This window comes from Bubalus kerabau, chromosome 1 (assembly GCF_029407905.1).
Source record: "Bubalus kerabau isolate K-KA32 ecotype Philippines breed swamp buffalo chromosome 1, PCC_UOA_SB_1v2, whole genome shotgun sequence".
NCBI lineage: Eukaryota > Metazoa > Chordata > Mammalia > Artiodactyla > Bovidae > Bubalus > Bubalus kerabau.
The window spans coordinates 9,476,831-9,482,484 of record NC_073624.1 but is presented as its reverse complement, the minus strand read 5'-3'; the positions used below and the strand labels follow the sequence as shown (position 1 = coordinate 9,482,484).

Sequence of the window (5,654 nt, the reverse complement as noted above, 5' to 3'; positions counted from 1 at the left end):
AGCACAGAGAACTATATTTAAAAAAAGAATATACTTTTTAAAATTGTAGTATAATACACATATAAAATTTACTCAAGAATACACTTTCATTTCTCATCTCTGAATAATGTCGCTTGAATGTCTCATTTGTTCAAATTAGATGGCTCTCTGCTGTTTTTCACTTTGATATTTAACTTTTCAAGTGTGCCCTTGTATCTGGGAGTCCAGAACTTCTAGATGGGGGTCCCAGACCCCCAGCAGTTGTGCCCCCACCTTGGTCAACAGGGCTCCATGTGCAGGAAACAGGTGTGACTCACACATATATCCAGATGTTACTGGGTCTATGTATGAACACACCAGGCTGTTTTGGGATTTTTCATTGTCATTTTCATCAATACCATTAGATATAATCTCATTTATATTATTAAAACTAAATTTCAAATTAAAGAAAAAAGAGAAGAACGGTGTCAGAGTAGCCATACCTGAGAGCTGTCACCCAGGTCCTCGGGTTTTCATTCTCCTGCTATATAATGGCCCGGTTCAGCTAGGCGCCTGCAGTCCCTTGGGCTGGACCCTGCGGTCACCCTCGACTCTCTCGTCGCCTCCTCCATGTTCTGCCTTTGGTTTTTGTCTTTGGTGCTCTTGGCCCTTGAGTGTGCGCAACCACACATCCTGGGAAGTGACCCCGGGTCCCCACGACACCTTTGTGCTGTAAACTAAGGACTTAAACTGAAGCAGAAATACGTGAAAATAAGCAACACTTACTGTGTGTTGAATGTCCACCACATTTTCATCCTCATGTCTGAACCAGAGTGAGGGGTTCACGTAAACCTCTGCCCAGCCCAGCAGTGAAGATCAATCCCTTACCTCCACTGCACAGGTGAGGAAACTGAGGCTCTTGGGGCTAGAGGTCGCAAAGCAGAGCTAGTCTGAACCAGTCAGCACCTCTCATCCACGTGGTCCTTGAACCCTTTGCCTGGGATGATTGAAGAAGGTCTGAAATTAATAGCCAAGATTTTTTTTTTAATGTAAAGGTTTACACAATTTTATAAGCAAACTCCTAATCTAGATACAATTAAAAAAAAAAAAAAAAGCTTCCTGGTAGAGGAAGAAGTGGTTATGCAGTTTCCTATCAGGAAACTATTACTTTTCAGAAAGGAAGTCAACTTGTCCTTTAATGTCACAGAGAAAATGTTTCCAGATCTACAATCAAAATCACTCCTGTTACAAAGTGTAAGTGCACCACTAAATTTTTTTTTTTTTTTTGGTTGTTGTTAGAGATTTTTTTTTTTTTTGATGTGGATTATTTTTTTAAAGTCTTTATTGAATTTGTTACAGTTTTGCTTCCCTTTCATGTTTTGTTTCTTTGGCCCTGAGGCATATAGAATCTTAGCTTCCAGACCAGGGATTGAACCTGCAGACCCTGCATTGGAAGGCAAAATCTTAACCAGTGGTCCACTAGGAAAGTCTCAATATTTTAAATAAGTTTAATTACATGTTCAATGCAGATATTCTTTTCTTTGTAAGACTTAAATATGATACTATGTGATCACCAAGCATTCCCTTCACTCCCCCACTTAAGAAATAGACAGGAAACAGCACATCAGGGCTCTCCCCCACCCCCATCTCCCTTCAACTCTTTAGATTCAGGAAAAATAATCATGCTTGACTTCTAGCTCAGAAGTAAGTCTAGGAACAGTCTCATATTTCTTCTGCCTGCTTTTTTTTTTCTGCCCAATATGTTCACAAGAAAGAAGACAGACTGTAGCCATGATCTGTGGGTACAGATTTCTGGGTTTCACCTCCTGGCAACTCTTCCTCCTACCTGCGTAACCTCCGCTGAGTGACTAACCCTTTTTGTGCCTCCGCAGTAAGTACAGGATAGAAAAAGGATTAAATGGGTGAGGACAGACACAGCCCTGGGAACAGGGCAGGCCTCCAGGTCATGAACTGCGCTGCACTTGATGCCATACAGCACCCTCAAGTTGGAGTCCTGCTTTTCCTTCAGAGCACATCATAAACACTTCCTCAAGTCATAAAGATTCATTATACATGCATAACAATGAAATAGAGAAATGAATGCATCATTACTCAAAAGGCCGTATGTTGTTCTATATCTGGGTATTTCCTGATTTGTTTGATCCGAGCAATCCCCCAGCAGAGTGCATTTAGGTAGTTTGCAAATTTTCAGTATTGTCAATAAGGCAGTGACACTGAGTTTCATAAATCTCTGGCATTTTGGACAACTGGGGCTAGGAAATTTCCTAAGAGCTGGACATCGAGCTTTTGGTGCATTTAGACACACTTTCCTATGAAAATCTTGGAGCGCCTCTCCCAGCAGGAAAGCATAAGAGGGCCCTGTGGGATCACCGTCTCCTGGCTCCTCTGTGTCTGGGGTTGTCCCTGGTCAGGTGAAGAATAGGAGTCAACCCACAGGCTGAGAGGAGATCAGCCCCAAACCAGGTCCAGCCATGATCCTGGAACAAAGTCCCCATGTTACTGCGATTCCATCACTCTGAATAAAGGCTAGACCTTACACACCTGGGCTCAGCATTCACCCAGTTAGAGCCCCAGGTCGGCTGACCACTGTCCCCTAAAAGAGGAGAGGTCCAGGGGGACCTGTAGGGACAGAGGTGCCTGTAGGGTGGGCAGGGGGGAAACCCAGTGAACAGGAGGCCAGAGAGTCAGTGGGAGAGGCCATCGCACAGAGAGGGCAGCCCTGGGTCTCTGGGGCGACCATGACCCCAGTGACAGACAGCAAAGGATGAGATGTGGTCACATGTTTTTGTCGTTTAGTTGCTCAGTCATGTCCTACTCTTGGCAACACCATGGACTGTAGCTTGCCAGGCTCCTCTGCCATGGGATTCTCCAGGCAAGAATACTGGAATAGGTTGCCATGCCCTCCTCCAAGGGATCATCCCAACCCATAGGGTTGCAAAGAGTTGGAAACAACTTAATGACTGAACAACAACAACAATTCTTGTGTATTAAAAAAATACTTTATACAGATAAACCAAATTATAGGTTTCTAGTAAAACACTCAAGCACTTATTTTTTATATTTATTTTTATCTACTTATTTACTTGGCTGTGCCTGGTCTTAGTTGTAGCGCATGGGATCTTTAGTTGCAGCATGTGGGATCTAGTTCCCTGAGCAAGGATTGAACCTCGGACCTCTTGCATTGGGAGCACGGAGTCTCAGCCACTGGACCACAAGGGAACTCCCTCAAACAACTTATGATCAAGAGAATTAGAAAGAAAATGTCCTTCCTCCATTCCCAGTGCTTACCCTACCCAACCTCTCCAGACACATGCTGTGGTATGTCTGAGTGTGCCTGTTCAGACCTTTCTCCATGAACGAAGGACAGATGTGCATGCAAACTCATCTATAGTGGTCTGCATGCATCTACCATGTTATAATGTTGTTGCTGTTGGTGTTCAGTTGCCCAACTGAACAGTCCATGTTGTTGAGTCATATCCAACTCTTTGCGACCCTATGGACTGAAACATGCCAAGGTTTATGTTCCTTGCATCAGTGATGCCATCCAGCCATCTCATCCTCTGACGCCCTCTTCTCCTTCTGCCCTCAATCTTTCCCAGCATTGGGGACTTCACCAATGTGTCATCTGTTCACATCAGATGACTTTACCAATGTGTCATCTGTTCACATCAGATGACTGGAGCTTCAGCGTCAGCATGTGTCCTTCCAGTGAATATTCAGGGTTGATCTCCCTTAAGATTGACTGGTTTGATCTCCTTGCAGTCCAAGGGACTTTCAGGAGTCTTCTCCAGCACCACAGTCCGAAGGCATCAATTCTTTGGCGTTCTGCCTTCTTTATGGTCCAACTCTCAAAGCCGTACATGACCACTGGGAAGACCAGATCCTTGACTACATGGACCTTTGTCAACAGAGTGATGTCTCTGCTTTTCAGCACACGGTCTAGGTTTGTCATAGCTTTCCCTCTAAGAAGCAAACTGTCTTCTGATTTCATGGCTGCAGTCACCGTCTGCAGTGATTTTTGGAGCCCAAGAAAAAAAGTTTCTATTTCCACCTTTCCCCCTTCTATTTGCATGAAGTAATAGAGCCAGATGCCATGATCTTAGCTTTTTTAATGTTTAATCTTAAGCTGGCTCTTTGACTCTCCTCCTTCACCCTCAACAAGAGGCTGTTTAGTTCCTCTTCACTTCCTGCCATTAGAGTGATGTCATCCACATATCTGAGGCTGTTGATGTTTTCTCCTGCCTGTCTTGATTCTGGCTTGTAACTCCTCCAGCCCGGTAGTTCTCATGACGTGCTCTGTAGATGAAACAAACAAGGTGACGGCAGACAGCCCTGTCGTACTCCTTTCTCAGTCTTGAACCAATCAGTATGTGATGGATTGTGCTATAATATCATGCATTATTTCTGAAATGTGGGATTGTAAGGAGATTTCTCATTACAGTGTGACATACAGTTTCCCCAAATGAATGCCCCAGGTAGATCATAAAAGAAAAGTCCAGCCGCCTTGGGGGCCCCCCTCTGTCCCATCTTACTCTCTCTCCTTGTCTCCCTGAGGATAACCACTCTCCTGATTTCTAACACAAGTTAGTTCATCTCATTTTGCTGTTTGTTTGTTTTTGTTCCAAACTAGTTTAAGAGTTCCACTTTCACTTCTCAATAGATTTTTATGAATTTCCCATATGCTTCTTTACTCATTATTTCATCTAGTTCTGAAGGGTTATTGAGCATCATCTTGATCAGCCAACCATCTTCATACCAAGATCTGTTGACAAGTCCTGGATTTTCTGCTAGAGTTTCATTCATTTCAGTTACTTCTCCTGCAAGAGGAGAACAGAGTTCACTAGCAGCTTTCACACTTGTCAAAGCACCGAATTCCTCTTGTTTGTCCAATTCCAATTTGGTCTCAACTTCAAGCAGACTACAGTAAAAAAAAAAAAAAAAAAAAAAAAAAAAAAACAACTCTCAAATCTTCCTGTGCAAAATTGCTGATTCCCCCTGTTCCAACACGGTTTTCAGTTGTTACCCATTCATGCTTGTCTGTGAATGTACACACTCAACAGCAGAGAGGGGCCTCATGGCGGCCGCCCGTCGCCCCCAGAGCCACGGTGGGCTGGGCGCGCTGGGTGCAGAGATGACGCCAAGGCTGCAGACCCCGGCCTGCAAACTCTGCGCCGCTCACAGCACCATCTGTTGGTGTTATTCAGTCACTAAGTCACGTCCAACCCTTTGCGACCCCCATAGACAGTAGCACACCAGGCTTCCCTGTCCTTCACTATCTAACTCGTCTTCTTTCGGTGCTTTGTATAAACACACTCCCCCCCAGAACCTTTGGAGTCTGGCTTCTGTCACTCAATTATGTTTGAGGTTCATCCACTCTGCTTACCATCAGTTTTCATTGCTGGAGAGAATCCCACCAGGTTCTTCATCATCTATGCGGTTGATGGACATTGGCTAGGGGCACAGTCGCCATGGCGGAGCTTAGGAGGCCATGAGGAGCCCAAGGAGAACAGAGAATGCCTGAGCTTAGATTCATCAGGACTGTGTTCTTTCCCCTCAGAACATTGCTCATGTGTCTGTACAACCAATCCCATCAATTCTTTCCAATCCTATATGGGGATAAGCTCTCATGGTGGTCCTAATTTGTATTTTCCTGATGTTACTGAAGCAAACTTGGG

At 44.4% G+C, this 5,654-nt stretch overlaps 1 pseudogene; it reads right to left on the bottom strand.

Moving 5' to 3' along the window:
- Window positions 1-4,632: 4,632 nt before the first annotated feature.
- On the bottom strand, window positions 4,633-5,166 carry LOC129645679 (glycine cleavage system H protein, mitochondrial-like; annotated as a pseudogene).
- Between the last annotated feature and the right edge of the window lie 488 nt (window positions 5,167-5,654).